Source organism: Dicentrarchus labrax, unplaced genomic scaffold (genome assembly GCF_905237075.1).
Source record: "Dicentrarchus labrax unplaced genomic scaffold, dlabrax2021, whole genome shotgun sequence".
Lineage (NCBI taxonomy): Eukaryota > Metazoa > Chordata > Actinopteri > Moronidae > Dicentrarchus > Dicentrarchus labrax.
In genome coordinates this window covers 9,679,526-9,702,591 of record NW_026136705.1, presented here as the reverse complement: position 1 = coordinate 9,702,591, position 23,066 = coordinate 9,679,526, and the positions used below count along the sequence as shown (strand labels likewise).

General features: G+C 41.3%; 1 protein-coding gene across 1 annotated transcript in view; it reads left to right on the top strand.

Moving 5' to 3' along the window:
- auts2a (activator of transcription and developmental regulator AUTS2 a) overlaps positions 1 to 23,066 on the top strand; it is a 294,183-nt gene that overhangs the window by 131,547 nt on the left and 139,570 nt on the right.

Sequence of the window (23,066 nt, the reverse complement as noted above, 5' to 3'; positions counted from 1 at the left end):
GTGGTAGCTTGAGGTTCTTTTAGGGCTTATCACAACATCCCTTCATTGTATGTCATTTTCTTTGAAATAATTGGTTCATATTGTTGTATTTAGTGTTCCTAACACATGGTTTCAGCATTTCAAATACAACAAAACCAGAAAAAAGAAAAGATTGGACACAATAGTTGGAAGCCAAAGTCTGAGCACATATATTACGTCCTAATTGTTTTGTATTGTACATCAGCAGTGCTTAAAGGTGCCCTGTGGAGTTATCTGGTGAACAAACAAAAGTTACGTTTACATTCAGTGTAACTCACACAAAACATGATGAATGCATTTCCTTCCTCCATAAAACATTTGCAGAGCCGTTTGAAACCTGCGTTGTTTACGTCTATATTTACTAGTAAGCATTTTTTTCCTTTCCTCTGCTGGCGTATCACTGCTTTTCTTGGCACATTACAACTACCTGACAATTGGTGGAAAAGTGTGACAGCATTAGCAGGAAGGTCTATGACCCATGTGCATGTGCAGGCAAATGTGTGCCCGTGTACGCATGCACACAAAAAGTGCTCTCTAGTGCTACCAGAGGTCCAAAACTCCACAGGTTACCTTTAACAGCCAGTGTTGATCAGCAAGAGAGTTGCAGCTGCTCCTAAACAGTGCTGACTGAACAAGTGACAGAACCGACTCATTATAGTAACTTATGGACATGAGTCATATGTGAAGGTTAGAGAGGCAGTATTAGTATTGTGGAAAGTTCTACAGTTGGTACAAATGTTACATATTTTCTTGCTTTGAGAATGATTACCATGTTTATATTCATATTTTTTAGTCAATCGATTAAAAATAATCATGATATATTTAACATAATATAAAATCTATAAGCAAATTAATTAGTTGCATTTCTCATATCAACCTTTGCAAGAAACAGCATGTGGAGAGTAAGATACTTGAACACATGCAATTTTATGTCAAACCTCCTATGTAATTATTACAAAAAAAAGCTAGAGAATTACTTCAGTATTATATATCAGGGCATGTACTTTGAATCCAAACGGTGTAAATTCATTATGTGTGTGAGTGCTTGCACCGATGTGTGGGTGTGTCACACAGACAAAAGGTAAGTTATTAATGTGATATTATCCATTTTGTCAAGATTTCTTTTGGTGTTAAACTAATAAAACTGTGCCTCAGCAGAGAACTTTGTGGTAAATCTTAAATGATCATAAGTGTACTCTTTGAGTACTTCAGGTGAAGAGCACTATTTACATCTTATACACACACACACACACACACACACACACACACACACACACACACACACACACACACACACACACACTCTCTCACTCTCCCAGAGGTTCTTTATGACTGATACAAAAAAAGACACTACTTACCCAGGTCCTTGTTCCTTGTGGAGGAGCTGAAGGCAAGCATTAACTGACAGAAGAAAGAGCGGCTGTGTCCCTGCGCCCTGTGACATATTCCAAGATGTAAAGCGAGCGGGCTCGAGGGACCTTGCTGCCAGACACCCACCCCTGCTCTTTGATTTGTGTGGAGAATCTACAGCGAAGCGATCAGATATCTGGCCATAATTAAAGCTGTCAGTTGGGAGGCGAGCTAGTCTTTGAGAAAGACATGGCCGAACAACTGAAGCAAAACTGATTCTGCATGTAGCTTTACGATGCTTGACTGGGCATGAAATGAAATAAGTAATTTGATGTTGACAACAGAAATTGAAATGATACTTGCTGATTTCTGTCAGACTGCACTGTGGTGACTGTGCAGCAGTATACCAAGGCAAGTTTTGCTTTAACAGTGGAGGTTTGGAAACACTTAACCTGGATGGTTAATATGCTTTACTGTGACTGTCATACAGAATGATAAAGCATTCAGTTTTTCTCATCTGTTTTGTCATGATCTCTAAAAGTCTCTGGTATCTCTGAAACCTTCACTATATCCTTACTTCCTACAGTAGTACATGAGGCAGGTAATCTGTAGGGAAAACTCTGGTTCTTCTGGCTCCTCCTAGTGCTCTTAATGGAATTTGCAAGAATCAACCGTGCCTTAATAAAAATAGCCAATCAGAGCCAAGAAAGATAGTTGATTGTTGAGTGTGTCATTCCCACGTTGTCTGTATTTGACGACCTGTGAATGAGACTCAACAATCAGACTCAATCAGTGTATGAGTGCCAGGTTTTGGTTTTATCTAAATTTGATTCCCATGGTCAAATCAAGCAGCCAATTATCCCTGTTTTATTCTGTTTGGTTTTTACACACTTTGTAGGATAATGCATGTTATGGCTCCATATCAAAATTATATTGATTACCTTAAAGAGGTTGGCACAGCTAGCTATTTGATAAAAGGGTTGCATTTCATTGATACATTAAGTTTGATATTAGTTGTTATCTTAAAGGAGCAAGCAAAAATCCATTACATACTGCCTGTAACTGTTCTAATATGTGTTTTAAAGGCCTTTACTTGTTGTCACAACTATTAAAGAAATGACACACTAGATGTAATTTCTTTAATCACTGTTTGAAATTTCATAATCCTTTGCATGGATTGGCAACAGTATAATCTGACATAACCTCGGTCATCCGCTTCCCTCCATTTAGATTACATTTCTGTGATGATTTGCACTCTGACTCATTATACACTAATGATACATGTTTCAACAGCTAGATCATGTTATGGTCTGTCTTTATTACTCAGTCACTCCCATGTGCCACTGTCTCTTTTGCTCCATATGAAATCACCCCCTGAAATGCATATAATTTATAGCACCAGCCAATGTGTTCACTTAAATATACTTAATTTATTGGAATGTTGTCCTAAATTTCAAATTATATCTGTAATTCATTTTGAGGATTTCAGGTTTTCTCAAACAGAAACTTTCTACTTTCCTCACCCCCCGACTTGTTCTCAGGAACCATCTATCGCCCTTTCTATAATCACTTCCACCTGAGCTGGCATTTCAGCCACTCAGTACACTCTGGAGGATAGAAGGAACAGCAGCGCTGGTTCCCCCTGAACCGTGTGGTCAAGACACCCCACAGGAGACTGAGCATGTCTTCAGAAGAGCTGCTGAAAGCTGGGCAGCATGAAGACAGACTTTTAGACCCCATGTCATTTTAGATGGTCACACTGTGTGAGGCTTCATCTCCGCTCCCCGTAGGTTTCTGAACAAGTCCCATCCAGCCTTGCTGTAAAAACCCACTTCACACGTCGCAAGAGGTGCAAGTTGTAGCTTTTGTAGCAGGGCGCTGTTCCCCAGATAGAAAGAGGAAGATGAAGAGAATAAAAAAAGAAAAAAACGTGAAAAAAGTTTTGCCTCGCACTGAGATTATTTGGGCTTGTTTTTCTAATTATAGAATATAGTTCATTTATTGCAAAATAGTATTGTTACAGATGAAGGTAGATAGTATTTGCAGGTTATTTATGAAGGCCTGTAGCATTTTCTCTGCTATGGCTATCCATGTGCTTGTTCTACTGAAATGTTAAAACTATTTTGGCTGAAAACACAGCACAATGCAACTGGACTGCTCATGTGGTTCAGCTGCACATAGATGCTCCCTCACAGCGCGAAAACAAAGAGAAACCATCTAAGTCACTCGTTAGTACCAGGGAGCAGTGTGAGACAGGAGCTAGCTTTGACCCGAACTGTTCATTAGACCAACAGTTCGCTAATGGTATTTGCTGTAACACTCCCTTCCCCTCACAGAGCGACTACGCTCCGTTGAAGCAGATGAACTGAGTTTGCCGACCTGGCACTGGCTGGCAGGGAGATAGAGGCCAGAGGAGGTCAGGCCTGGCAGCCTCCTCTCTCCCGCTCGCCTTCCCTCCTCACTCCGTCCTGCCAGCTCATTAAGGCCTACAAATGGCACATCAGCTCGGCTGTGTTTGCCTCAACCCCAAACCCCAGCTAAATTGGCAGGCTTAGCCGCATTTGCTCTGAAGCGCTGGGCTCCCTTTTGGGTTCGTTTGAAGCCGACATGGCAGCCACCCCCCACGTCCCCCCACCACACTCCACCCCTTCAGTCTGGGTGGCAGGCATTCAGGCAGGCAGCAGTCCTGAGCAGAGGGAGTCTGCTGGATCAGGGAGGGCAGGGAGCTTGGGATGAATCACTCCCGTTTAGTCTCTGCGGCAAGGGGTGAAATGCCATCATTACCCGGCTGCCTATCAAATAAATTGGCAATTACGGGCCTGGGATTGCGAGTAAACAGCATGTTACTCCTTTTTTTCCACCCAAGGCTCTTGATGAGAGGCGGGTGCAATAGAGAGAAGCTCCGGAGTACTGGGTCAGAGCCCGCCAGTCAGTGTTAGCCAGCCTGATGAGAGGCACAAGAGGCAGACTGTAATGAATGCACCCCAAGATTTCAGGGGCCATTTTTATCATCAGCCAAAGCTTCCTCATGTATCCTTTTACTGTTCTGCTGAGTAAATTCTGCCTGTCAAATCGAAACAGATGCAATGCTATCTACTGTAATGCTTTGGACAACACCTTTTTTATAGTATATGGTGTGGAACACTCTGTTTGAACATAGGGTTATGATTTGTATGTTGGCCTGTTGGACAGGTTGTACCACTATCATTAATACTAGCACTTTATTGGTGTTCCCCCAGACAGTTTTGCATGCTGGTTTTTCCAACTGAAATGAAAATGTGAAAATTGTGGGTTTCTGAAATCCACACTCTTGTGTCCTGGCTCCTCTCACACGAGAAGGTTTTCTTGCGGTGAGGTCTTTGAAAGTTGTTTTGTAATGAAACATCTGGGAGTGATACTGTAAAAAGTCAGGCACATCGTCTTCCCTGCTTTTGAAGCGGTTTCAGCCCAAACACAGCTAGAGACTCTCTCATGGCTAGTAAAACTGAACTCAGTTATTACTGGCTTTCCGATGAAAACATGACGGCCTATTCAGAATCCTGTGTGCATGTGGTGAAACCATTTCAAATACTCAAATTACAGCTTTTGGAAACTGATTAATTTCATAAAGTATATTTGTTTCTAGTAAAAATCACTATTATGATTAAATTTGCTGGAGCGCATAACGTTTTGTTCTTGACCTCTGAGTACAATCTTTTCTTGTCTGAACTGAATCTCACTGTCCAAGTGAACTGCTTATGTAATGTGACCAGAGCTGGTCTGCATTACACTATGCCCATCCCACCTCCTCAGTACATTCTCCAATTATTTCCTGACACTCTGATGTAAATGAGGTCGCAGTCCCCCTACATGTCCAGATATGCTGGCCAATTTGCTCCGACACAGAACTTGTAATTGCTTGCATCAATTATACGTCTCTTTCTCTCTCTGCCTCTCAATAATTTGAAATGTTTCCTATTAGAGACAAGCATTTAGATATGGAAGTAGGAATGTTGTACCTATAATTAGCTCATTATCATGGGATCGCACTCTTTGCTGAGGCCCCAGTGTGTGCATAGTGGCAGTGTGAAATGAGCAGCAGATGCAGTGCAGGGATTACTTGTCTTTTTGACTGTTTAATAGCTTTTCAGCAGTGATGTAAATAAGTCGGGGAAGACTGAAAGACTAAAGACAATGGAAATACAGACAGTGTTTTTGTATCCTCTCCTGTTGTCCAATTACAGGGACAGAATGATACCTGGCAGTCAACTGGTTACCTCTACAAAAACACACATCATACAGAGAAAACGCTCTGAAAAGTCTAAGCTTTGGGGAAAAATAAAAGGTTTAAGCCGTATTTTAAAAGAAGTTAGTGTAATAGCTAAAAGCAGTTTTACCAGCTTTTGATTAAATACTTTGAACAATGAAGAGGGCAGCAAAAGAAGTCCTGGGAGATCAAATGACAGATATCTAGTTGAAGAAGTGTGTTTTATCATTAAAATCTCAAGATCATCCACTTCTGTGATCAGATATGAAATCATTTAAAGCACACAGCTTTGACAGGATGACTCACTCTTTGATTCATGCCATCTGGGGTTCCTATTAATTCATAAGGAACACCTGGACCAGATTGTAGAACATTTATGTATCTCTCAAGTCCTGCGTGCTAGTGAAGAGATCATGTCCACAATAAGAGCTTTCCACCCTATTTCTCTCATTCATTATGCAAGGTTCTGTCGTTCACTGCACAGTCAGCTCGCCAGAGGATCCAGACACAAGATCACTTGAATTGCCTACACCTTTGACTCTAAATCAACCTGATGAATAGGCTGTCTCCCAGGAAGTGGCCAGACATGCTTATTACCACCTCTGGCACTCCAAATCAAGCCCCCTTTTCTCTCCTCTCTCTCTCTCTCTTTTATTTCTCTTTCCCATTTTCTCTCTCATTGCCTGCAGTCGTGTTGTCAGGGACAGATTTTGACACTTTGTGACATGGCAGTCGGGCTAAATTATGCTGCGCCTCCATCGCCCTGCCAGTACCCCAACAGCCAAATGTCCGTCAGGGGCCTGTGAGAGGTCCCGCTGGATGGCTTGTCTCTACAAGTGCTTGGGGCACGTCTGTCTCCTTGCCTATGTTCACAAGTGTTTAACTCAGACTCTGCTGCATCTACTCTCCAGAAATATAATTAGAATGAGAGAACACACAGTGTGATTGTGTGCAGTGACCTCTGAGCAGCCCTCAGGTTGAGAATGCATGGCACTAGTTTATCTCTGCTAATTATTTACCACACCCAGAGGCCTTGAACACAAAATAAAATATGAGGAATCAGAGGAACATTGTGACCTTTACTGTAGTTATGTTACTGTATACCCAGCAAGATAAGGCTCTTTAATTGTTGAAACTGATACAGAGCAAGGTTGGTGTGGTAAATACTGTTCAGGCTGATGCTGACTGAATGCAATCCCTCAGTGCTGCGGATGATAAATCTATTCTCATGGAAGATTAATGGACTGGAGAAGTGGTGTTGAATGTCATTGTTGAAGGTTGAAAGTATTGAGCGCCTGAATCCTATCCATATGTTTTCAGGAATGACATAAATAGGCTCAGCCGGAATCCATTTTGACTTATCAAGCTTAAACCAGTGCCAGAGCCACGCGATACTTGCCAAGTATTCAGGCTCTGAGGCTTCCAATAACAAATCCTATTCCACATAATTTCCACTGAAATTGGCCATGGCCATGTGCTGCCACCCTCTTCTTGCTTTTGCCGTGCGACCTGCAGCTCTTGGCTATGTATTACTTCCGCATTCCCTGTAACCCGACCCTCTAGCCCCAATTTTTGATGTCATACCAGGCTCATGTGAGGGAGTCTCTCCTCTCTTTGTTCCAGCCTTTTCAGCGAGGAGGCTGTTCCGGTGGGGTAAGTTGAATAAGTGGAGCCCGGAGGAATCTCTACAAAGGTCTCACTCTGATTGGATGCATGCAGAGCCCAAGGAGAGAGCGCCGGTTGCCATAGCAATGAGAGCAATGTGGGAACTGGCTGCATGAAGGAGAAAGGGGAAGTGGTGCTTTCTTTTGTGATGGGAGGTCTTCATCGACTGACATTCTTCTTTATGAATACACACTGGCCAACATGCACGTAAACACAAATACGCAAAAGCACACAAACGGTATTACATGCACCTTTTTACCCCCAAAGGAGAAGCCAAGCTAGAGTGCATACTTCAATCACAGTGGCCTGGTAGGGGTGTACTCGGGCCCAAGCTGGGAGTCAGAGAAAACACAATCAGACACACTGGGAGTCCAGAACCATCTCCCCCTCATAAACATGATTACTGGCCATTTACTGGTACATATCGCTTACCTCTCCTGAGCCAACAAATCATCCTTACCCTCTCCCCTGGCTCATCACAGCCACTATAAACAAAAAAATTATGGAAATATCTCTCCATCTTTTTCTCTGTCTCTTTTTTCATTGCTTGCATCCCTATCTGACTTGGAGCACATTTTCTAATTATTAAACCCATAATATTCAGGCAACATGACTATCCAAGGGGTGATGCTAACCTCTCTAAGGAGCATATGTTTGTGTTCATGTGTATGTTTTATATATGTGAATCCCTGATGTGTATGTTTGTACCATGGAGTTTAGCTGCGGGGTATAGAAGCTGTGTGGGAGGGTTGAGATCTGTGTGTGTGTGTGTGTGTGTGTGTGTGTGTGTGTGTGTGTCAAACCTTGTTGAGTCTGTTTGAAGGGCACAAGGGGCTGAGATTGCTGTATGGGGATTACACAGGAAGGCCTGCTGGTTCATGAACCCAGTGCGATGCATCATGTCAATAGGCCAAACACAGCAGTTGAACATACATCTTCTGTTCGCCATTATTTAGAAAATTCAGGCCAGTGTCACCAAAAACTGAACATTATATACTTCATAGAGGTAGAATTTATGGCAGAGCTGTTAAATTGCATTAGATTGCACAGGTGTACCTAATAAAGTAGCCACTGATGTAAGTTTTAGGGTAAAAAGGATTTACGTGTGCAGACAAACACTAAACTAAATGCTAAGTTAGGTCAAAGCCCAAGATCTAAGAAGACATAAATGAAAGGAAAAACATTTATTTGACATACTGTATCAAACTGTTTTCTTCAGTTCTCTACCTCTGTTGTCCTGAACTCGATTCAACCCACTGTGGATTCTGTTTGATGTAAATACATGATGGTAAAGCTGTTCTGTATATGAATATTGTCAATGATGCCAAAGTTAATTTGGCAGTTCAAGAATACAATAATATTTGTTATTTAAAAACCGGCTTAGATGCTTAAATTCTGAAATCATTGCTTTCACATTCATGTTGTGCCGCTTGCACGCTGGAAAATGGGCAACAAGAGAAAAATACTGTAAGCATCACAAGCATGGAAAAAGTGAATTGTGTTTAACGGAACAGCAAAGTGATGCCACGTTCACAATCTGAGAACATTTTGCTAATATTATGTTTTGCATATGCTTTGAATTGATCCTATGTGTTTCTTTTTGACAGGCTACACTTTACAACACTGTGCATCAGAGCCATTCTTTTCCCCTTGTGCTGGAGAAGGGCATGTTCTGTCTTATTCAAGGCCCGTGCGTCTGACAGGATTACTGTGAGGCATTGGATGTCACATCACTTCTATTTCAGAAGCCAGCGCAATTTTCCTTAAACCACAAGGCAACAGCGCCAGCAATAAATAAATAAAAAGATACTGTAGATAGATGGACAGACCGACACATAGATATACCAAGAAAGACAGAGAGATGGTGCCCCTGGAATTACAGTTGCAGAAGATTATTCCAGAGACATTATTTCCCTCAAGTCGTGGGCTTAAGTCAAATTTGGAAGAGAAATGAAATTGCCAGCAGTGAAAAACCAGACTAGGTAGGAGTTCATGAGAAGAGAAATAACATTTTCATTTGTTTCTGCCCCAGTGGGAGACGAGCAGCCTTTCAGTAAATAGAGACAGCTATGAGAAATGATTTTTTTTTTGGTCGGTGGGATATTATTTTAACGTGCACTTATCCATCTGCAATCTATATGTCAGGCCCCAGGAATCCACAGGATGGCCATTCTGCTGTTGTCTTTATGACACACAACTGTTGGCCTCGTCTCGCCTCCAATTGTCTCTGTTAGTATCCCATTTCCACCGGAGATTCAGTGCTGTATGTGGTCTTTTTTTTTAACTCCTTTTGTTAAGAGTAACCAGCTGATGCTACAGTACTCTTTGGAATTCAGGCTTTTTATATTGAGCTTCACTGTGAATTGAAATGAAAAATTAAATCCTGGCTTCTGAGATTGTCATCTCCCTGTGCACAACCTAGAGAGTGTGAGGTGCACCATACAATATTGTTATTTTTTTCCACTCCAATAATCATAAATCAAGTACGGTATTATTAAGTATTTTAGCAGAGATTGGCGCAAGGTATCAGTTTTAGTAGATTTGTTTTTTGTCAGCACTGTTCCATTGTGTTTCTCTATGTTGGTGTCTGTGTTTTAGACCCCAGTTTGCCAGAGGTAACGGTGTGTCTCAATACACTATTCCTTTGTATGTGGTGTCAAGTTTTTCTTGAATTGTCAAACACTTTGCACACCTTGTTTTTATTTTGACTATCATTTGATGTCTTTGTCTTTTCATATTTGGGGGTACTGTACTTTTGTGTACATGCACTCGGATAAATAGTCATGCTTTATCATTTTGGTTAAGTGTAATCTGGTTTCAAAGAGATTCAGGGGATTATTAGGGGATTACTTCCACTTCTGTAAACTGCAGTCGTCGTCTTCTATGAGATGTCTGATCAATGAATGTGTTTCTATATACATTGGCTTGCTATTGAAGTTATTTATATGGTGCATTACAATTCATGATTAATCTGCAGGAGCAAAGCTTTGATCCAGAGCTGTCAGCAGTGATGTACTCCCAGGTGATTACGTCTACTTCCTGTCATCCACTATCAGCCAACACATAAAGCACTTGTCACATGGCCCATTCTGATTATGGTTGATATTGACACTGGAATTGAATAAATGTACGCAATAAGAAGATTAGTGTTTCCCAAGAGGCGCAGTCCCCCCCCCCGCTGCATTCATTGTTGATGAGACGCGCTGAGCCTTTTGAGAGACTCGTTTCATACAGGCAAATCCCATCTCTGACTACATAATGTGTAAATAGAAAAGAGCGATGAAGATTAATCTGCTGGCCATCTTAAATGGAACAGCAGTGGTCTCACAGTGAAGCAGGGGTGAAATTGCACTTGCCCTTTTTGTTGAAAAATGTTCTGCATAATCACAAATTTGCTCCACTTTGCATTGTATATGCATATCAGTGGACCCTGCCATGACATATTGCAGATCGGCGCCCTCCAGCAGGTTATGTGCTGTAATAAAGTGACATGTCATATAAGAGATTTGTCTCCATCTTCTCTTCCACATGATCTGCCATGTAGCTTGTAGTGTGAAAAAGGTTAATTGCATAATATCCTGTATTTGTATATTTTGTGTACTTATATTGTTTAACATAATATTTTCGGGCCAAAAGCTCTGCAGAAACCTACAACTACGTTTGGAACAATGTATGTGCATTGTTCTTTCATGCATGCACATGTCCCCCTTTGTTTTCATAAGGGCACATTTACACCAATCAGCCATAACATTATTGCTCCCTGGTTGTCCTAATGTTATGCTCTGTTCTGACACCTTTCTGTCAGAACCAGCATTAACTGTTTCAGCAGTTTGAGCTACAGTAGCTTGTCTGTTGGATCGGGCCAGCCTTCACGCCTCACGTGCATCAATGAGCCTTGGCCCCCCATGTCCCTGTCTCTGACCACTGCAGACGGGGAACACCCCACAAGAGCTGCAGTTTTGGAGTCGTCTAGCCATCACAGTTTGGCCCTTTACTCACATCCTCACGCTGCCCATTTTTACTGCTTCTAACACATCAACTTGAGGACAAAATGTTAATTTACTGCCTAATATATCCCACCCACTGACAGGTGCCATGGCAACCAGATAATCACTGACTTCACCTGTCAGTGCTCATAATGTTATAGCTGATCTGTGTATATTTGACTGTATAGTTGGTTGTATTGCATGGGTGTAAAATCTTCGATAAACTAATTAGATCATTGGCTCTGACCTGTTTAAAGGGAGTCACATCAGCTGTGTTTGGGTAGCGGTGAGAGGTCAGAGGGCAGCGCAGAGCCACATAGTACAGGGGATTGGATGGGATTAACCTTGGCCTGCCCCTTTGGCCCCAGGCCCAGACGGCCCAGGAAGAGTGGAATTAGCCAAGCCAGGCAGGGCCATCTGATTCCAAGCCCTCATCCAATTACTGCCTTATCTCCTGGCCAAATGAGATCAATGCATGGAGGGCAGGGAGACCTGGCTGGCTGGCGAAGGTGCGATAATCAGCAATAGGGAGCACGGCACTTAACTCCCCTGTGTCCCTGAAAGAGCCAGAGCATGTGTTAGGAGCACCACTCACTGCCATTAGCTTTCAGTGCCTGTTGGAGCCTGACCTGCACTTTGCATGAGGACAACCTGGTGTAGTGCATTTAGGCATCTTAGCTTTTTGTGTTCAAGTGCTGCACTTAGGAAGGTGAATAATGTGCATAATTACAGTTTTACCTCTTATCCTTGGTGAATCTACCAAGCAGATTACACTGGCTAAAAGGTAGTAGAGAGAGAAAAAAAAGTGTAATTGCTTTTTATATGTGTTGCATATGAAAGGCACTTTTAAGCATTTTACAGTGGTTAAGAACAACCCTGCACAGCTAATATAGTCTGCTGTTAATTCTCTTGTCAATTAGGGGGGAAAACAAATGTTTGACGTTTGGAGGTGTAATTATGAAAATAATTAACCTCTGTGTATGCCATAAAAGCAGACAATTTTGCTCTCTACCTGCACTTCTTGAAATCGAGTCACAGTTGGCTGAATGAGATTCTGGTGTTTAAAAGGAGGACATCAGTTAAATAGAATATTGTTTCTTCATGTAAAATGATTTTTTATCCTGTTCTTATTTATGTTCTCCTATTGAATAACTAATTTATTATTTGGAAAAACTTAGTGTAGACTGTAGTACTGTAGACACTGAATATATCTAGACTTTAAACCTCACAGAAATAATGATACAATTCTAACCTGCTTTACTCTCGTTTCAGACTAGTAACTAATTTATGACAGACAGCTGCCATTGACCTTGCAATAAGAAGCAGTTCTACCTGGAAATAGTGGATTGATTTTAAAATGTGTCATCAAAATGGAAGTTTTGATACAAAAAGTCTTTGCTGGCTGAGCCTTTTATATGATATAAAGCTCTTCATATTTATTCCTGATACTTCTGCCATACCAGTGATTGTATTGCACCACTGGTGTGTCCCTTAGCCATCTGGAGGACCGTTCTGTGCCCACAATATGGCCGGAGAGGGACCCATTCTGCTGAATTTATGTTCGCCTATTTCTTCTCATGCTTGTGTTCTGGGCATGAGTATCCATTGGAGAGCAATAGGTAGCCCTGAAAGAGTGTCTGTCCTCAGCTGTGGCCCTGCGATTGTACATCCGCTACTTCCCCACAGTCCTCCTCCTCCTCCCACATGTCCCTGGCTGCTCCTCCTCTCCTCAGCCCAGTTAGATTAAAGTCCTCTTAAATTCACCACAGCAGGCCGGCCGCACAGGGAAAGCAGGCATCGCAGGGGCCCTCTGACAATCAGCACCCGGCTAGAAAGCACTAATGAGCACTGGGAGGGGAGAAGAGGGCGTTGGCGGATTGCACGCAGACAGCAGCAGTGGTGGGTAGGATTGGAGGGGGGGTTGTTAGGAAGGGAGGCAGTGGGCTGGCAAGTTGCTGGGCTGGGTCCGGCGCAGCGCTGACGAGATTCCAGGGGGCAGAGCTGCAGTCAGTTTGGGAAAATATCACAGCCCATTAGTTAGCAGCAATGAAATGAAGTCAACTTCTGGGACTCCATTAGGCACGCTGCGCTTAGGCAGACAGCGTCCCTTGGTGTGATGTTGCTATTCTGGAAGGATTGAGCACAGAGATATAATTGGACTGGGGAAATCAAGCAAGTTTCAGTGGTCCTGGTGGGGCTCTCAGACTGAAAATGAGAACACAGGCCTTTGTATTTTCTCTCCCTCTCCCTGTTAGCTTTACAGCTTTTTGAAAAACAGGAGTGAAAAAGGCAGCCAGTGTGCTTGGGTTTTTCTTTTCATTTTTATTTCTTCTCTCTCTCCCTCTGTCTGTCCTCTATTCTTTAGCTTTGTCTCTCTGTCTGCCCCCCTCTTTCTGTTTTTCTTATTGGATTTTACCATCTGCTTTAAATTCATTTTTTTCATTTGTGGCTCCAGCTCTGGCTAACCCTAAGCTAAACAATATGCATTTATTCATCCGTGCCTTTCTCTAAGCATTGATGAGACTGAGGATTGTGCTTGATAATAAACATGGCTTACTCTAACACAGGCTGCTTGCTAAGCCTCGCAAGGCTGTTTACTGCAGATCACTGCCAGCTAACTCCATTAGTTTGGAATATACAACTACATCCAAGACAGCAATGCCCAAGTATAGTGTACCATATTTTTCCTACTCCTCTGAAATGCCCTCTCTCCAACAATGATGTCTGGATAGCTAGCCGACATTTTGGTACCTTATAGGCACAACTCAGATGTAGATAGAGCGGACAGGCCTCAGTGCTTCAGGTAATTGATGTGCAGTTTTTAGCACCATCGTGGGACATCTCCATCCCTCCAGTTTCTAGCAGGCATGCCTCACTTGGTTTGCCCAAAACGCTTGATGTACTCTGTCCTAAATAAAGGACATTTTGCCAATTCTCCAAGTTAATATACTTCACAGTAGCAGTCCATCATATTCTTCTCATGCTTTCAGTTTAGCTGCTGGTGAGTAATGGGATTGAGTCTCTGATGGTGTATTGCCGGTGTCTTCATCACTGATTTATCAAGCTGTTTAAGCAGTGAGTCAGTGACATGTTAGCCTGTGTATTATTGCTGTACCGGAAAAGAAATCTGATGTTGCCTAAATTATAATATCACTGTTAAGTAAGCCATTTATTAGGTACTTACTTACCATAGCTTTTCAAAGGATTGGTAAGAGATCAATTAGGATCTTTTTGTTTATTCTAATTGGTTTTGTGATGGATTGATGAGTATAATTAGATTAGAAGGTTAGATGGGGATATACTCACTGGGACAAGGGGACAATCAGTCTTTTCAGTCCAAACACCTGTGTTTTTCTGGTAATAGTTTGACCATATCTCAAAGCATTGAGAAGCTGAAACATGCTAATATATGATTCACTAAGATACTGCTTGACAAAAGCTCAATCTCTTTGTCCTTTCTATTCCTAGAATTATGTGCCCATAGCAGCAGAGTGTTGACATTTGTGCACCTCTTGGGAACACATCACCATGAATGTTATCAGCACCTTAAAGACAGCCCTCAGCCACCATACATCCCTGGTAGTCGCTTTCAGCCCGTGCCTCAAAGGGCACACCCCACCTCAACCTTCCACCCCTGACCTGTCTGCCAGTCTGAAGAAAGAGCCCCTGACAGCTCCTTTGATGCTATGAGGAGGGGGGTGACTTGTAAAGAATAGGTGAAATGGAGGGTAAAAAGGGGGCCAGCGATTTGAAATGTCTGCACTGAGATCTAATCAGGTTGCTGTGGCTGTGCCCCTTTTTAAAGTAGCACGACGGCATTACAGCTTGCAGCCTCTCCCGGGTCCAGGCCTCACAGGGCGCCTCATGTCAGCTCCCCCTCCCCCTCCCTGAGTAACCCTCTGCAACACATCATCCACCTCAGTCCCAGCTCTGGATTTATTCCCCCCCTAAAGCCGCCTTGACAGGTTTGTTATCTGTTCACCCGGTCGGCGAGCCCTGGAGAGTCGCAGCACTGGCAGTTAGGAAGGGGTATGCTACAGGAGAAGCAGGGCAAGTAAATGTCAAGTGAACCGCCAAGGATGGATATTATAGCTTCTGGGGACCACAGACAGAGAGAGGGAGGGATAGAGAGGGAGGGTGAGAGAGAGGGAGAGATGGTCTGTCTTTTTTGTCTGTTATACAGCCCACTACTCAAGATGGCAGTCTTTACTGAATTCTCTCTTATCAATTGCCAAACCATCTCTTCATTTATGTGGTAGTTACAATTATATAACTTCCAAAAGGCACTGTCACACACCTCCGTGGCTACAGATAAGCTGGTAACAAATAATGGTCATCGCAAAAAATCTTTAAGAGTAGAGGGATATTGAGTTATTGATAATTATCCAATTTCTTGACCATTGATAGTATAATGGTTGTTTACAAGCAGCTAAATAATATATTTTATATTTTATGTTTAAGTCATGCATTTTGTTAGGCTTGCTAACACAATACCAGTCCAAGCTTACACCTGTTAAAAATTTAGAAAAATGAATGATTTCCATTTGGCAAAGCACACAATTATGAAAAGGGTTACATGGCTGTTATTATAACAAGGCACCAAAACTAAAATATAGATGTTTACTTACTGCTTCAATGGCATCTGATTCAATTTGGAATCTGTGAGCAAGTGTGTGCACCACATGTGAGGTTTCCTGCTTGGGCCCTCAACATCTCAACATACAATCCTAGTTTAATATAAAACATACCTTTAGCAGTACGACTGCATGCATAAACATTAATACAAGCACAGATGAGGTTACACTGAAAGAGTTTTCATATGCAGTTATTATTAAAACAAAACATACTGTTCATATGACTCACATCCCCTTCAAGTACCCAAACCTGATTCCATAATAAAAAACAGAACTCATTCTCTAACGTGAATCTCCTGTAAAATATCCTCACATAGTGCCAAACTACATTTATAATCAGTTTAACTCTAAACATCTGATGCACAGACAGCAATCTTATTTTATGAGCTTGGAATCATAAGGTTCTGTGTGGGTGGAGTGCAGCTCTGAGATACTAAGCATCAAAGATTTAAAATATCAACTATGAAACTGTCATTTATTTTTCTATATTTTTACCCCCCAAACTAACAGCTCCAAGCCTAAAGTAACATGGTGTGGTTCATATGAGGAAAAGTTTAATAAAAAGAAATCAGATGGATCCTTACAATTCAGATCTCACAGTTTACTAACATTCAGTGAGGGTTTATTACATTCAGCATCTCTGCATTTGATTTGGATTTGTGTCTGGGTTCTAACAAAGTGAAGAGAACACTTTTGTGTAATGAATCACTGTATTCTTAGGGAAAACAAAGCTGAGGTCCTCTTTGTTTTAATTACAGAAATTCAATGGATGTTTTTCTGTCTCATTGTACATTGCATTATTAAGTAATAGATTGATATTAGCTAAGTTAATGAGCAAAGCTAAGGATACTCTCAACTCTCAACATTATAACAAATCCAGGTTTTTGCTCATTACTATTGACTGACCTCTATTACAAATTATTACAGGTGCATTTTAATTATATTAATATTGTTAGTGGACATTGTGTCTCTGACTGCTTCATCTGCAGACAAGACAAACCGGGAAAATGGATACATTCACAAATAGACAATGTTTTGTACCAGCACATCGTTGTACAGGTGTATAACTGTAAAAATTACAATTTTATGCTGTATCAATCTTTTCTTCTCAGTTCTGTTATCTAGTGTATCATTTCAGTACCTACTCCTCTGTTTTATATTGCGTTTGTCCACCACATTCATCGTGTTTGAATGTGCTCACTAGTTTATCTGTAATCCAGCACTTTAGTGTAATTTTATTCTTCCAAAATGCTATGTCATTAAGTTTAAGTGACTATTGCCATCTCACAGCACTTACAGCGGTGTTATTAAACCCGTCTGCCTCATTCCCTTGAATCTTCATTTTGACCACGTAATCTTGTAGAGAGGAATCCTCAGTTGTATTTTGGGAATTAGTTTTCTGTGCAACAGGGATTAGATTTTTTTACTCTCGATTAACTGACTCATTAATAAGGCTTGTCACAACAGTTTTCACCGTCTGGATCTATTCTGCTATTCTGGTGCCTGATCACCTGAGCTGATTTAAAGCCTCAGCCTTTCATATTTGCTGCTGTGTATGTTTGTGGTAAGTTTGTTTCACATATTTCCACATTAAATTTTGCACCTATTAGTCCTCTGATCCTCCTCCTCATGCTCACAGAGGAGAATAGGATCTAAATTGTGCGATAATTTCTCTGGCCTTAATTGCATGGCTCCAGTGAAAGCTTTGCTGCTCTCTCCAATCCTTTTAGAACTACTTAAACGTTCCGCTTGGGTGTGGATTAGTGGATAATGGGCCCAGCAGCAGGCCAGGTACAAGCTATTGAAGTGTTCCTGAGATAGCCTTGGCGGGCCCCAGGGGTAGAGGGGGAGGGTTCATTGTTGGTGTGACAGTTTGGCTGAGTGGATTACATGCAGTTTAGGGGACTGTATTCGATTGGGTCTGTTCCCAATTATCCTCTTGTATTGGATTGCAAGTGAGTAACCTCCTCTCCCAATTTCCAGTGCACCAGGTGAAGCCTATAGGATCCTGCTGCTAGGTGTGCCAAGAAACCATTAAGCCACTGGGCCTAAAGATAAAGTCGTCATGTTCACAGCATGATGTGATAGCGAAAATTCCACTACTTTTTCCTTGTCGCCGCTATACTTCCTCTTTCAACTGCAATCACGACATAGATTAATTGAGCATGAAACTACTTTTTCCTACCCATCAGTACATTGTATATTTCATTCATAGCATATTGTGGCCACTATATCTCAATAGGTCATCACATCCTACACAGTCTGCATAACATGTTTGTTTAAAGGAAAACTCCACCACTTTTAGATAACTAGGAATACCCAGTCCTCTTCTATGATGAACCATGTTTTACTACAGTAGTCCAGAATGGATAAACCAAACACTGGCTCTAGATTTTATGGTCACTATAGTTTTTCATACATGCTTTGAGGGGGAGCAGTATTCAGTTGGTTGCAATGTTAAGTTTCACTCAAGTTGCTTTATAGCAATCGTTCTCAAAGATCACCACCGGTGGTCCACCAGTGACCCCTAGTGGTCCGCGCCTTGATTGTAAAATATCATGTTTTAAATAAAAAGTGTTTCTCAAACTGTCTGCGAGCAACTACAAATCGTACCATGTATGTAATGTTTTCAAAATTAATCCAGTTAGAAATTACATTCAAACATGAATACAATTGGCTGTTTGGCCGTGTTGTCGGACTTCAGCAATGTAGCTGGTCATTTGCGACCGTTTTACGACTGCTACGGGACTGTTTTATGATTCATGTCAAAATGATCATCGCGTTCATTGACTATCTAACTGTAAAGATCATGGATCGGTGGCTTAAGACAGGATCAAATTAAAAGAAAATCAAATGAAATGTCTGACACAACAAGTCAAGGCAAGATGCATCGCTTTGATGGGAGTGGTTCAACAGCAATAAGTGCTTCAGCTAGCATCAAAACTCGGCAAGAACGTGGAAAATCCAGCACTAAAGTAAAACAAAAATACCACAGCGACTACATCAATTTGGGATTTTTTTTACTTATAAATAGCATAGCCTGCTATGCTATTAACTTGTCAAAAAAAATCCAAAATTGATTCAACTGTTGTAATATACTGTTGAAGTAGGCCTTTATTGTTTAGGAGAATACTTGGGAGTAAGGTGGTCCGTGATTTTTTTTTTTTCATTGAATAAGTGGTCCTTGATCTGAAAAGGTTTGAGAAACACTGCTTTATAGGAATTCGGATCCAGTGTTTTTGGAGCTCAACCCATATTATGGACAAAAACTCTTCTGATTCTTTTGAGTCTCCAACTTTATGAATAGCTGGATACGTATAATTCAGGCTAGATGATGCAGTGTTAAGAGACACTTTTTTGTTCAGTTCTGTAATAAAATCAGTGTCCTTTGGTGCTTATTTCTTTGCCTTTTCCACTTTTAGCAACATAAAGTTAGAAATACATTATCCAAATGAAATTCAATTCCTTTGTCCTCAGTCTCCCTGTTTGTGTAACGTTGCTAGGAGTTAATTCAGTTGTCGTGAATGCAGATCTGAACTACTGTTCTTGTAAAAAGTACACTCCCCCCACCCTCCAGAAATCTCTGCTTGGATAATGGATGTCTCGTTTTTTACAATCAAATCATGAGTTATGCAGTAATTTGAGCCACTCCATGTGTCACCACTGTGGTTTGTGAATGCATTAAAGAATATTTGCCATCCATTCATTATGAGATGGAAAATTCAGTCTTGCCCGTCCTTTTTTCTCAGGCTCACAAGGACTTCTTCTTCAGTGTTTCTCTCTCTCTGGATTTAGTCTGAAATCTGTGAAATAGCTGCTTCACATTGCAGGGTCAAAATAAAGGTCCATATGCTCGCTGAGAGATATGAGTTTAATTTGATAAAGGGGTCTGCATTTTCTCCTTGCATATTTTATAACTTGTGTGATTTTAATTAATATAACAGATCCTTTTTAACAGCGAAGTAAAAGTGTCCAAGTTTAGCCCCACCTGATGTTGATTCTCATATGGGGAGCTGTCAGAACCTGCTGTCGCATTTTTTCCCCTTTTCTTTTTTTTACTTTTTTGCTTGAGACTTGCAAGTGGATAACAATGAGTCCCCTGGCTGTGCTCATCTGATTCCATCAGGAAGAGGAGAAAAGCACCACATCGTCTTGGGAATATTGTGCCTGAAAATGGTAATTTGCCAGCTCGAGCAAATCCTAGGAGAGCAGAGAAGATGAAGAGTAGACAGATTTCACTTGCTTTATTTATTAAATTTGATAACCGGTACAGGCCTCCAGAGAGGCAAAAACATTCTGCTGTGTGTCATTTGGAAGGAAGTGGAGAATATGTGGAGATCTGTCAAAGACAGCCTCCCAATCATTCAGTCAGTCAGTCTGATGTTAGGCATCCTTGTGTCCACAACCACCTTCATTTTATGTGATGCTACTCCCATACCTCTCAGGCTGAAAACACTTTATTAAGAGTCTTAACATTTGGCTCACTTCTATTGTACATAGCTAAAGATTTTACTCTTTAACTCTATCAGCCAAATCTATCCAATTGAAGCAGTTTTGTTTTTCTAAGTGGTTGAAATAAATAGAAGTGAGTCAATAATTGGAATTGATTTGTATAGTCTAAAAGCATATTTCCCATACTTGATGTCTATGAGGGAGAGTACATGACTACTGAGCCTCCCCTGGGCTGGCCTTATGATAAAGAGGAAGTAAGCTAATTGATAAGCTGACAGGCAATGTTTGGTGTCAGGCAAGCAAAGAGGCTACCTCAAGTCTAAACTCCCCCAGGCTATTATTTAATACAACTGTGTTGTTCTCAGTTTCCTCCCTTTGTCCAGGAAAAAGCTCCCTGCCCTCTCAGTCCTCAGAGGGCTCCTCAGTGACACTTCACACAATTCAGAAAGGAGGGGGAAGAGAGAAACATAGCCACAAAGCCATACTTGAGAGGTATCACTTTGCAATCTGCCCGTCTCCCAGCTCTGGCGTCTCATTTGTTCTGTGTGCTGATGTGCATCAGGGCTTCAGGGCAAGGTGATAGTCTCCAGGGACGAGTTGCAAAGGAAAGTTACCTGAGGAGATAAGATGGCAAAGGGAGTGAGAGGTGGGATCTTTTTCTGCGCTGTGGATCTTTGTGTTTCTGCAAAAACCAGTAGCAGCAGTTTAGCAGTACCCCTGCAGAAACTTGACTGCAGAGCCAGAGGTCCTTCAATGGGTTGGCTTTGAATGGCTGGGCTCTTTTGAATCTGCTCTGCTTGAATAAGAGGTCTTTGACGAGTGAGGGCTTTGTGATTCTCCTGTGCTCTTCTGCTGTTATCAGCACGGCTGGCTTTATATGCTTGAGGAGAAACAGCTCCCATCGCTACAATTGATGATTGATGACACTTTATGTTTATGGAAGGATACCCTTCATGTTTGAAATGCTCATAAGGTGCTGTGCCTAAAAAGCTTGTAGTTTTCCAGTCACAAAAGGGGGAGAATTACCCCATGAAATGTGAGAAATTAAAATCTCTCACAAAAGTATGTTGTTGAAATCTATAGCAACATCATGACAAAAACATTTTAATATGATTGTGTGTGTACTGTACATATATAAACAAGAAAAATGTCATCTTAGTAAATGACTGACATACCACACCTACAAGCAGTTGTAATATTTAATCCCTCCCGCTGAATTCCTGAGCCTCTTAATTCTTCAAAATATAGAAGCTCATATAGTTTTTGTAATTAACAAATCACAATTTAATCCGCAGTGCATGACAATTCAATTTGTTGATTGCCCCCTCCCTCCACCCTGCTCTCTTCGTCTATTTAGGAACGAAAAGGAAAGAAAAATAATCTGGTTGAATGTATTAATTCAACATGATGAATCCTGTATTCAAGTCAGTGGAGTGAATAATTAAAATTAGCTGATAAAACTTTCAGCAGAATTACTTTGCCGAAATTGCTGAACAGATGTGTCATTTTAATGAAAATCCACAGCCAAGCTCCTTTCCCCTTCCCCTCTGTCGGATAAAAATATTATTCCCACGGCACATTCTTAATTTGGTGGTAAATACACTCGCAGCCATCTCCGGAAGGGTGGGTGGGAGCGGGGAGGAAGAGCAACTTGTCACACTTAGTAACTTGATTTCTCCCCCTGCATGCAGTAACAGCTATCTACAGTAATTCACAGCACTCCATTGTTGCAGCAAGTCCCAAGGAGGACTTATTAAAATGCAATAATCTCCCTATTTAAACAGAAACAATAACCATTAGAATTCCCGCAGATCTAAAACAGAGCGTAAGCCCCCATCTGCTGTGAATGATTAGAGTCTTGACGAGGGAATTTAATTTGCTACATTCAAAGATGAGAATCTGAGCAGATCTCTCCTCCGAGGCTCTCACCCTCATACTCATTTGCCTCTCGCTTTATTTGTCTTTTTAATTATTTATTTAGCTGCCACTAACGTCGCGTTAGAGAGAGGCCATTGGATGCATACAGGCTAGACAACAACATGCTTTACAGAGCTGTGGCCCTTTGTAAAGCCTCCATTCAGTGTTTTAATATAACATGCTGTGTATGTGATGATACATTATCATATGATCTGATGTAAACATATGACATGGTACATTAGGGGGACAGAAAAAGACTCAGCAAAGCATAATCAACACGTTTAAGAGTTTATTCACTGATAAATAGTTAGCTAGAAATTAATAGCATTATTCCATATATTTGTCCTGTTGACCAACACATTGGTCACAAGCAAGATATCTTGACAACGACATGCCAGATTAACATTTGGTATGAGTATTTTGGTCCCAAGAAGAGTCCACTAAATCGTCAGTACATTGGGTGAATGAACATTGCATTACTCTAGGCAGCACTAGGGGGCTTCGGACTTTCAACTTGTGTTAACTTTTGTCCAAAATAACCAGCACGGTTTAGTGCAATAGAGTAATTTGTAACATTGTATTAGTCCACTAAGAAAATGTGTTTCTCTGTTAACCCTTGTATTACATCAACAGGAGGACAAGATTGAGCAGTCTAGAGGCTTTGATAGTGCTAACATCGTGATGTTAGCAGGTCATTAGCAGTACAATTACTACTAACTAATTGGAATTTCATTAGTTTTCCAGTAATGTTGGCATAAACCGAAGTACTGGACATATAGAAACGTTGACCTTATAATG